Consider the following 12500-nt stretch of genomic DNA (forward strand, 5'->3'; position numbering starts at 1 on the left):
GCCAGAGAAAAACCCAGAGAAGCTGGGAGCGGGGGGGTCCTCTTTGCTTCTCCTCCTACCTTACCGGTGATTGCCGCTGGCAGAACCTAGCCAGGGCCAGCTGGTAAGGGGGCCTCAGAAAGAGTCTGCTGGGTGGTCGACGTGTGTGCTTGGAGCACCTGGCAGAGCACAGAAAGGTGGGAATGGGGGCGGAGAACAAGCAGCCAAGTGACCAGGACACGAGGCACCTCGGTGCACTCAGGCTGCTGTAACAAATAAATACCATAGAAGGGGTGTTTAAACAAAATATATTTCTCACCATTCTGGACACTGGGAATTCCCAGACCAAGCCACCAGCAGCTTTAGTGGCGGGTGGAGGCCATCTTCTCGCTGTGTCTTCATGTGATGGAGTGGGCAGGGAGCTCTCTGGGGTCTCTTCTGTCAGGGCATGAATCGCATTCATCATTCATGAGGGCACTGCCCTCACGACCTGGTCTCCCAAAGGCTCCACCTCCTAATACCATCACACTGGGGGGTGAGGATTTCAACATAATAATAATGTGGGGATTGGGACGGGGAGACACGCTCAGTCCCTAACATTAGGAAACCTTATAGCAGACTTTCTAAATGCTCTTGTTTTGTCCTCAGAGGATTCAGTTGTTCCTCCTTGAGCCACAGAAGTCACCCACCCTGATGAAACAGATGCATGGAAATCACATTCTATTTATGCAGAGAGTTCACTATTACAGATTTGAAAATTTCAACCATGATTGCCATTACCCTCTCCCTGCAACACATCTTTATTACATATGCACAGGACTCTTTGGTGTTTAGCAACTGATTTAAACTGCACACAAATCACATTTTCCAAAGTGACTTTGGAATAAGAAGGTAAAAAGCTAGAAAATAAAAATGAGAAATAGCCTGATACTAAATGTACAAAGCAAGTTCCCAAACCATACATAGTAAAAATTATGCAATAGGAACCATCAAGAGGGAGCAATAATAAAAACACCAAGTAAAACTGCTGACTGTGTGATCTAAGTTTTGAGGCAGGCTGTAGATACACTGTCATTGCCACTGTGTTATGTGTCCCTCTTCTTGCAGCCTCCCCGACTGTGTGCAAAATGTCTGACAACTGTCGAGGGCCCTGACAGTCTCTCCATTCCGGCCGCTGTCCTCCGCACTACTCCAGGCAGCGTGGTTACAAAATTCAATGACGTGAGAAAAGCATTGACGGAGAGTCTGAGAAGAGAGGCTGGCAGGAGAGAATGTCAAGGAAAGGAATGCCCAGCAGGAGGAGGGTTCAGAGGGGACCCTTCCCTCTCCTCACCTTCACAGCAATCCTGCGGCCTGGGCACGGAGCTGCTTCTCAGGTGCCCCTGCTCTCTTCTGCCGCCGCCACATCCCACATTCAGACTCTCACCATTCGTCACGCCCGGGGTCAAGAAGCCGCACATAACCGCTTCCCGCACCCACGCTCGCCTGCCCAGCTCTCACTGCAGGGTGGCAAGGGCACCCGCTTGCGAGCTGGCAGCCTGGGTTCCAATCCTGGTTCATTCGCGTAGCTGCATAAGCCTGGACAAGTCCCTCAGTTTGGCAAATCAAAGATAATGGATATTAAAGCCTGGCATAAAATAAGCTTTCAATAAATGGTAGGTATTGCCTTTGTAAATCTAGCCCAGGGGCAGCAAAGGCTGTATTTGGGGCTCTGTCTGCATTAGGCTCTCGGTCGCATTTTCTCTTCTCTGTCTGACCGTCCTTCCTTTCTTCCCCGACTTCTGAAAGTACATAAACCATGTGTAGCCCACAGGCCACGCAAATACAGGCAGCTGTAATTTGCAGGCTAGATTCAAGTCATGTCCCTCTGCTTCTGAGAAACCTCCTGCTTCCTCTTCCTTACAAATTAATGTTTAAGTTTTCCAGCCTCACATTCAAGGCCATCCCGAGAGTCACCACTTCCCCTTCTCTCCTGTGATATATGCTGCCCCGTATCATGGCTACACAACCCTGACCAGTCCAGGGACTCTCACATCTCCATGCCTTCACCCACCCGTCGTCCCCTTCAGCTGAAATTTCCTGAGCAAATCCTACGGGTTGGCGGGTTGGCAAGAGAAGGAAGGGTGCGGAGACAGGCAGCTGGGGGAAGGGGAGAGACGCGCGTCCATTCCTAAAAGCACCGCCCTCTCTCTCTGTGAAGCACAGCCCAAGTCCTCAGGCTCAGGGCATCGCTGCTGGCCTTCCCGCCCACCCAGGGTTCCTTCTGCCCCAAAGGCCCTGGGCCCTTAGGCAAACCACGGACCGTTTAGAGAAGCAATGCCTGGAAGGCCACTTTCCTTCAACATATTGAGGAATCTTTAAATTCAGAGGAACTGAACACATTTCAGAATATTATAGCAAGGCTTTCTCTAGCAACTGTAAGATAGATGATTTATACGTTATAAAAGGAATTGGAAGATAGGCCCTGACTAATGTGTGTCACAGGTGCCTTATTTTCTCACATTTCCCTAAAATACGGGCTCCTGGGCTTCTCACAGCCAGGACTCAGACCCAGGTGACTCAGCTTAGGCAGGCTTGGGACAGTGATTTACAGGCTGGGACTCGTGGACTTCTGCTCTGCCTGCAGCCAGGACGACCACGGCTTGTGTCTGGCGGCCGGGCAGGAGCCACTGGGGCTCTTTGGTCTCCGCATCTCCCAGATTCCAACTTCAGACTCGCTGGTACCTGCCTTTTCACCCTGAAAAGCTCCTCTTACTTCACTGAGAGTCCTTGAGGAAGACATATGCCATCTCTACACCTTTGTTCAATACTTACTCTGAACTAAGTGTTAATTCTTTGCTTGTGTGTTGTCAATGGATTTCCGCCCCAGGCAAGTTCACTATGGATTCAGTGAGACCGAGGAATGACAATGGAACGTTCTTGGGGTGAAAGGGTTTATTACCCGGCTTGTTCTCCCCGAGGTAGGTCGAGCACTAGAATTACATCTGCCTCCAGCAGTCTGCAGGTCTGTAATCCTCCTCTGTCTGCCTCCGCCCAGAGCACTGGGCGGAGCTCTTTATATAGAATCAACAGCAAGGTCTCGCCCACACGTGTACAGTGAGCTAGCCAACCAGGGCCAGGTGAGAATCCTGGCCACAGGAACTTTCATTATATCCACAGTGAGACATGAGGGTGGGCCCTAACCTACTCTGACTGGTGACCTTACAAGAAAAGGAGCTTAGGACACATAAACAGATGGGGGCTGGGAGGTACAGCATGCAGAGGGCAGACCGTGTGAAGAGGCTGCAAGAGGGCAGCCATGTGCAAGCCAAGGACAGAGGAAACCAGCCTGGCAGCACCTGATACTGCACTTCCAGACCCCAGAACTATGCGAAAATGAACTTCCATTGTCTAAGCCACCCAGTCTGTGGTGTTTTGTTATGGTGGGCCCTGGCAGACCGCCACAGAGCCCATCCCTTAGCTCCCTGACAGAACTCAGAATGCTTCAGCCCAAGTGACACCAGCATTCCCAGGATTGCAGAGCAGACCTCCCTGGCCCTCTTTCAAAGGTCCTTAAAACAAAATATGCTCTCTTTCCACAGCCTGTCCTGACACAGTTCTTCTCTCACGTTCTCCTCCTCTCACCTCCATGGACAGCACAGGACCTCTCCTCCTGCTCCATTTTCCCACTCCCAGCCCACATCTCTCTCTCCTCAGACTGAACACTATTCTGTACCACTCTAAACCCGGAACACAGGGAGGGGAGGAGGCTTAGAAGCGCATGGGTCTCTCCTTAGTCCCCGACGCATGCAGTATTAGACAGGATTTGTGTATATACAGAAAGACACAGATTTATTTTAAGGAATTTGTTCACACAGGTGTGGAGACTCAGGCAAGAGCTGCAGTTCAAGTTCAAAGGCCATCTGCTGGCAGAATTCCTTCTAGCTCAGGGAAGATCTTTGTTTTATTAAGACCTTCAACTGATTGGATGAGGCCCACCCACAGTAGGGAAGGTAAGCAGCTTTATTCAAAGTCTACTGATGTAAATGTTAATCTCACCCAAAAGGCACTTTCACAGAAATATCTAGAATAATGTCTGACCAAATATATGAGCATTGTGACCCAGCCTGACACATAAAATTAATCATCACACACATCTTCCTTCTACTCAGCAGCTTTGCCCTGTCCTCACTGCACTGGTTAGAAGTACAACATCCAGACTGATAGCCACCAGTTACGTGGGGCTATTGAACCTTTGAAATGGGGCTACTACACATTGAGATGTGCTGTGTGTACAAAATACATACCAGGTTTCAAAGACTACATATAATAAAAAGAATGTAAAAGATCTCATTAATAATGTAACATTGATTTCACATGGAAATGATTTTGGGGGTATATCAAGCACATGCCTTTCCTAAAGATGCCATACAAATTATTATAAACTTACTAGCTTGAAACAACACAAATTTATTATCTTACCTTTCTGTGGTTCAAAAATCTGAATGGGTCTCATTGTGCTAAAATCAGTGTTCAGCAGGGCTGTTTCCTCTGGAGGTTCTAGATGAGAGTCCATATCCTTGCCTTTTCTGGCTTCTAGAGGCTGCCCACATTCTCTGGCTAGTTCCTCCCCCTTATTCCCACCTCAAAGTCAGCAATATGTGTCTCCCACCCTTCCGCCTTCCTCCCGTCTCTCTGACCACAGCCAGAGAAAGGTTCTCCAATCTCAAGGACTCCTGTGATCACGTTGGGCCTGCCTGAATGATTTAGCACACTCTCCTCCTCTCAAGGTCCTTAATCTCAATCACATTCTGCAAAGTCCCTTTGCCATGGAAAAAGCATATTCATATATCAGGGATCTTGGACATATCTAGGGCCACTATTCTGCCTATCACATTGCATTATATAAATATTATTAACATGATGAATTTCACTTCGTTACAACTTTGCTTAATGTGGCTACCAAAATATTTTAAATTACATATGTGGCTCCATTTATGATTCACATTCAATTTTTCTTGTATAGCACTACATTAGAAATTGGGAAACACAGAGACCAAGGGACTTGTCAAAGGCTGTATAATTTAAGTCACTGATGATGCTAAGAACTTTGAAGTGCCTCAGGGCTCAGACGTGTTCTCTTTCCACATTCATCCTGGGTGATCTCATTCTGTCTAATAACTTTAGTGCTATTGATGTGTTGAAGAAAAACTCCAAGTTTTATCTGTAGCCCACACCTCACCTTGAATTCCAGTCTCATATATCCAACTACCCATTCGCCATTTCCACTTGGATGTCTAAAAAGCATCTCAAATGTAATCTGTCTCCAACTGAACCCTTGCTCTTCCTTCCTCAGCTTCAATCTCACCCTCCATCCCAACCAGCTGCTCATGCAACTTTCCCCCATCTTAGAAAGTCCCCAACCCTTAAAGGTAACTTTGACTACACTTTTTGTTTCCTGACTCACATCCAGTACATGAGGAGTTCTGTCAGGTCTATCGGAATACATCTAATATCTAATTATTTTAAACACCCTCCCACTGGGTCCAAGCCACCACTGTCTTCCCCTATAGTCAATTCAGCAGTCCCATGTCTGGTCTCTATGCTTCCATCCTTCTCCCCTTCTGTTTATTTTCAATAGAGCAGCCAAAGTTACCATGTCAAAACATGTAGATCATGTCATTCTTCATCTTAAAATCTCCAGTGGTTTTCCATTTCACTCAAAAACTGAATTCCTTACCATGTTCTACAAGGCCCTTCATGGTCTTAGTCTCCAGCTACTGCTTTGACCTCATCACCCACCACTCTCTCCTTGGCTTATGCCATTCATTCATATTTGCCTCCTTCCTGTACCTCAGACATGCTAAATATGCTCCCCACCACAGGCCCTTTGCACCTGCTGTTCCCTTCTACTTCAACAGTTGTTCTCCAGAGAGTCCATATCTTGTTCCATCATTTTCTTTAGCTGCTTAACTAAATATCAATTTTCAGCATCTCCATGCAGTCACCCTATATTTCCCTACCCTGATTTATTTTTCTCCATAAAACATCACCATCTGGTATACTAAATATTTTCTTGTTTATCTATTTATTGGCTGTTTCTCCTCAAAGAAATGTATCCATAGGGACTGAACCTTCATCTGCTTTGTCATTCCTTTATCTCCAGCCCCCAGAACAGTGCCTGGCACATGGTAGTTACTCAACAAATGTTAACCAATAAACATAAACTAGTTGACTCAGAAAGAATTATTAATGTTAAGCTAAATATTTAAGAATAAGCCAGAAAACAAGGTATTCAATATTATTTCTTCAGATATGTATTATATAGTTCTAGCAGATTTTAAAAAGCATCTTTGAAGACTTATCAACCATGTTAGCCAATTTTCAGATAAGAATCTTATCCTTCAAAGAGCTAGTGGTTTCAACTCCTAGTTGCCCTTTTGCCATTCAAAATCAGTTTTCCTTACATGGATAATTACTTAAATCTAGCCTTAGAACTGGCAGAAGAAAAAAATGCAGATAATTGCTGTTACAATAAATGGGAGAGAAGCAAAAATTACCGATATTTTTAGTTCATTTAACCCCTAATCAACTGTCAAGCAAAACATCCTTCCCAGCTGACAGCTTCAGTTAGCAAAGCAGCAGGCTCAGGCTCCTGCCGCACCACCAGTGTCAGAGAGCAAACTGATTGCTGATCACTTATGCAGAACGGAAACAGGGCATTGTATTGTCTTATTACTGTACAACTCAATATCCATATTGATTAATGCTTTTGGAACTGCTGACCTCAACTTTCTAATTGCATTTTTTCTCAAGCCATATAGAAAGCACCTGTTTATGACTCTGAAATAAAATTTTCTTTTGCTTTATTTTCTCAATTTCACATTGCATTTGACATTATTGACATGCATATGCAACACTGTCATGTTTTAAGGAAACTTCCAAACCAGCAAGAGTCTTCATCTTCTTTCCATAACACCTTGAGATGATGCCTATATTTTTTTCTAAAGTCTTTACTACTCTCATGACCCTTAAAGATGTAAAAAGTAGAAAAGTTGTTTTGTGGAATCACTTAAAAAACTACAAAAACATTGGACCTAAGAAGAGAATCATAAAGTTGAGGACGAAATATAATTTATAAGTTAAGGTCAATAGTAACTTTTATACCTACCAGATATTAAACAGGTAGATAACTACAAAGATATACCAATGGAACAGAATAGAAAGTCTGTAAAGAAACCAAAATATATATAAGAAGTTAGTACTTGATAAAGTAGCCATGTCAACAGATTTTTTTAATTAGAATGTTTTATGACTGTCCAATCAGTTGGAAAACAGAAGATTTAATTCTATACCACTTAGGAATATTCTGGCTGCACAGAACCAAACAGCAGCAAAAACTAACAGGCTTAAAACATAAGGATGTGGATTTTTACATAGTGTGAAGTCGAAGAGAAGGCAGTTGCAGGATTGGTTCAGTACCTGAAGTATGTTTTTAAGTACCCAGACTCTTTAATCTTTCTTTTTCACTGTCCACAGTGGATTGGCTTTTGTCCTTGGGGTTGTTGCCTCATGACACAACATGGCTGCCATATTCAAGCCATTAAGTGTTCATCATAGCAAAGGCAAGAAGTAAAGGTAGACCAAGCTAGGAGAAAGAGAGTTCTCCTTTAGAGTCTCTCTCCTTTAATTAGGGAGTTAAATTGCCTTTCTAGAAGCCTCCCAAAATAATTTCTCTTCTGTCTCATTGGCTAGACCAGGTCCAGAACCATACCTTGGTGCAGAGGATTTGGGCTAAGCCAGGATCTGACCTACTGAGTCTGCAGTTGGGAGGTGGACAGGGGAGAACAGGGCTGGAAACCAATATTGCATAGCTAATCAGACCCTCAGTAATGCACATCAAAAACATGCTTCTGGCCAGTATGAGAGTAAATGCTACTGGTCTAAGCCTCCCCCAATATATAACTATAAAACTAGAGAAAATATATAAATTGACTGTTTTCAGATGTTGGACAGCAGGGTAAACATGACTAGGGTCACTGAGAAAGGCAAACAGAGGAGGTAAACCACATCACTATCCTAGCTTTCCTCCTGGAGACACTTTCAAATAGTTCAAGACTAACAGCCACAGAGGTGGCTGGAATTTGTGCGCAGGCTCCCAGCTAAAAGGAAGATGTTCAGAGAAGGAGTTCCAAATTATACAGTCTTTGGCCAAATACTAAACTGTGTATGTTCGAGATGAGACTCCATGAAGCTGGGCCAAAAAGAACTCTCAGGGAAAGAACAACTACCAGGATGCTGTGAACTGGACAACAAACAAAGCCCTCATGCACCTGAGAGACATTGGAGTTGCAACCAGTTAGAGTGAAAAGACCTCGCCAAACACCCTGGGCACTTGGGAGAAATTCCCAGAAAGGCGATGCTCAAGGTACGGCTAATGTTGTCATAGAGAAAGACCACTCCAGACTTGCCCTAACAAAGCTGAAAGATAAACCTGGAAAGAATCATGCAAAACCACAAGTATATTAACTGCATGCTGAATGAAGCTCAGTATTAAGGAAGAAAAAAAATTCAGACACTCAATTGTGTAGCATCCATCATATTCATATACAAGCAAAAATTACTAGATGTATCTGAAAAAAAACTATGACCCATAACCAAGAAAAAAACCAGCACATAGAAATAACATCTATATGATTAAAATATTTAAAACCAAATTTCAGCAGAATCACAGACTCCAAGAAGGGACTAGTGGTTACCAGAGGGAGGGGTGGGGGAGGACAGGTGGGGAAGAAGGGAGAAGGGGATTTTGGGTAACATGATTAGTGCACATGGTGTGTGTGGGGTCATGGGGAAGACTGTGTAGCTCAGAGAAGACAAATAGGGACTTTTGTGGCATCTTACTGCACTGATGGACAGTGACTGCAATGGGGTATGGGGGGGATCTTGATAATAAGGGTGGATGTAATAACCACATTGTTTTTCTTGTGAAACCTTCATAAGAGTATATATCAATGATACCTTAATAAAAATAAATAAATAAGCCACAAACTGAGGAGAATACAACTTGTATGAAAAACATTGAAAGCTATTAATACATAAAGGCTTTCTGAGATTACTAAGAAAAAAAGATGCAAACTTTAAAAGGGCAACGCTTATAAAAATCCTGATGGCCAATAATCATAAGTGTTCAGCTTTGTTAATAATAAAAAGTACATGTAAGTACCAAAAACTTACTTCATACCATTGATTAGCAAAGATTCAGGAGAATAATGTCCTGTTAACAAGGGCAAAGGGAAACTTTCTATACAACTAAGGGAGAGAGGTATGGATCCATTCTGAAGGGTAATTGGCGGCATTTGTCAACAACTGAAAAACTTACAATGTCCAGTCCTGAAATTCTACTTCCAAGAATATACCCTACGAAAATAACTAGTTAGCTGACCAGGAAACTTATATAATGATATTCATTAGGGTACTTCTCAGCAAGCAGCAGATTCTAAGGACAGCGTGGCAGCAGACATCTCAACACTTTCCAACCCAGACACCGTGGCCGTGCATATAGGAGCTGAGGACACAAGAAGTCTGTGTGTGAAACTAAAAGACCCATCCCTCTAAACTCTGTCACGCGTAAGGGCCCAAGGAGGCCTTCCCGAGGTCAGCCCCAACTGACCTGAGAGGAGCAGCCCACTGAAAGCCTGCCAGCCCTGCCCAGCCGTGAAGCTTAAGAGCAGCGCTGCCAGAAAGCTCTGCTTCAGAGCAGCAGAGGCCGCAGGTGTACTCCTAGGTCGATTTTTGTCACATGAAACATACTCGTGGATCCTCCCACAAATACTCACGTGAGAGGACCACTTAGCAAGGGGTTCAAGAATGAGTCAAGAACAACTGGGAGCAAAACCCAAGGGATTTGAGTTTCCTGGTTAATATCCACCAAGATGTGAGATGTGGGGGAAAAAAAGCCTCCTTCTCTGTTACCAAGCCCAAAGATGCTAGAGAATTTCCTTTCTCTAATTCGGTCTCTCAATTCCTCTGCCATTATTTGTCTTCTCTCCCTGCGGGTCATTCAGTTGTTGTTTTTACTGATTAAGCTTCTTTTAAAAAACAGATTTCTACTCTTAGTCTTTGGAGATAGTGGGATAATGGGTACATTACATTCCTTTTTACTTATTTTTATATTACTACGTTTGTAATTTAAAAGTTACAGGGTAAAAAGAAGAGACTTCTATTGGGAAGCAAAAGTGAAAATCACTCAGATGCAATCCTGGACACACATTCTTAAATGTTCTTTTTATATTTTTATCTTCTATTGAAGTTATTCTTGATATAATACTCATCTCTGCTGGATTACATTTCAAATATATGTCCAAAAAAGAACACATTCTCTAAACTGAACTTCTTGAGAGCAGGGACTTTTTCTTTTCATCCATTCTTTTATTCAACAAAAGCAATTACCAAGTGCTTAAAGGTGACAGGCCCTGGGTTTTGCCTTGAGTTTATAACCTGAGCAAGAAATACAATTTGTTCCAAAAAGGGTGAAGGGAATATATTTTGTTTCTTTGTATCCAGGGTCTCACAAATGCAGGGAATAAAGGGAACACTGGATAAACGTTACTTTAATTGTTAATCACCATGGGCGCCAGGACCTTTGTTCTAGCCTCTCCAAATCCCAGAGACGTTATTCATTCAACCATCCCTCTTCCACTGAGTGTTTCAATCTTACATTCCAATATGCAGACATCTTGCTCCCCCAAGACAAGAAATACAACCCTATTAACAACTCTGCAAAACTGGTGGTTGGGGATTTGGAGGCGGCAGAGTGGAGGGATCATAGCATAGATCGGTCTGCAAGTCACTGCCTTCTCTTCAGTAAAGAGTTAAAGTTGCCCTGTTCATGAGCTCTGTAGGAGCTGATACATAGAGATCTTTGATGAAAGAGTTAATGAAGAGGTATGCGCTATTTAAAAAATAATAATATGGAACCAGTAGAAATTAATATAGCTGGTTCATTAAGGAAAAACGTGTGTGCATGTGTGTGTGTGTCTGAAGTGGGAACAGGATTCCAATAATTTTGCTGTTGCTCAAAACATTTTTGGCATTCCTTTTGGTAATAATTGTCATAAAAAATATCCTAAGGATAGATTTCACTGAAGTTTTTGTATACAGCTAAGAATTTATTTTGGTAAATTACAAGATAAAATTGTACCCAACATTTCTCAAATTGGGATCCCTTTTGTACCAGACTTAAAAATAAAACAACCAAGAATTCTAAGGCCAAAAAGTGTTAGGAACTATTTCATCCAATTCTCCACCTTAGAGATTTTCAAAGCATGCTTCATATCATACTATCAGTTCTTGCTGCTTAACTATGGATTCCCAGACTAATTAACCTCCAAAATATTTTTTTTAAACTAATGCCTACCAATATCTCATAGAATGCACAGTGGAAAATCTTTTTTTAAATTGAGGTGTAATTGACATATACCAAGAAAATGTTTTAAAGTAACACATGATTTTTTTGTGTAATTTCAATTATTTTCCTAAAAATACTTATTTGGACATACAGACTTTAGATAGACCTATTTTAATAATAAGTTACTATAGCAAACATTGTAAATTATATTTATATCCAATTTCCCTCCTACCTTTACAAAACAAATCTATTTTGTTCAGTGTGGTGATGTGCTTAATTAAAAACATCACCTAACCCACATCCCTTTGTGGCCTTTGGGGACCAGTTTTAACAAATGAGATCTAAGCAGAAGTAACTAGGCGTGACTTCTGGGAAAGCTAGTATTTCAGAAGTATCATCTGCGGTGCCTGTGTCGTCTTGCCTTGTCCCTTCACCCCACCTAGGAACATAGTCATGGCACCTGAGGTGCATGCAGCCAGCTTGTTGCAAGCATGAGCTTGAAAGCTGGGTCTCAAGACAGTGGACAGAAGACGGAAGCACCTGGGTCTCTGATGGTATTACTGGGCGGCCTCGGGTTCCAGAACTTTTTGTTTCAGAAAAAATTAATTTCTTTCTTGTTTAAGCCACTGTTTGTCACGTTTTTTTTTCATTTTAACCAAACATAGCTCTAGCTGAGAGTCACATTTACAATCACATTCCATGTAATTTTTATCTTGCAATGAGTTGTGTTTTAGACTTATTATTCTTGTATTTTTATTGTAAATCACCTCAAACTTTTTTGACAGTAATGTAGTATATATGAATCAATAAAAATATAAGTATTTACTTAGTGCAAGCTCTACACTGTAAATGTTTGTAGGCCAGCAATTAGAAATATATACAAGTGGTCTACAAAGATTTTTCTAAATCTGAACACTGACCAAAGAATCTAAAACCATTAGTTTTCTTTAATTTCACAGCAGTCACCTCCTACAAATCCCATTTTTAAATACAGTTCTATTCATAATTTATATAAGGAAAAATAAATTTTCTGATGAGAATTTTATTTCATCCTTCTTAAAAACGGTAAGTGACCTGAAAAACACAACAACTCGAGAGATTTAAGATGGCGGCGTGAGGGGAAAGAGACAAA

Source organism: Manis pentadactyla, chromosome 10, assembly GCF_030020395.1.
Source record: "Manis pentadactyla isolate mManPen7 chromosome 10, mManPen7.hap1, whole genome shotgun sequence".
NCBI lineage: Eukaryota > Metazoa > Chordata > Mammalia > Pholidota > Manidae > Manis > Manis pentadactyla.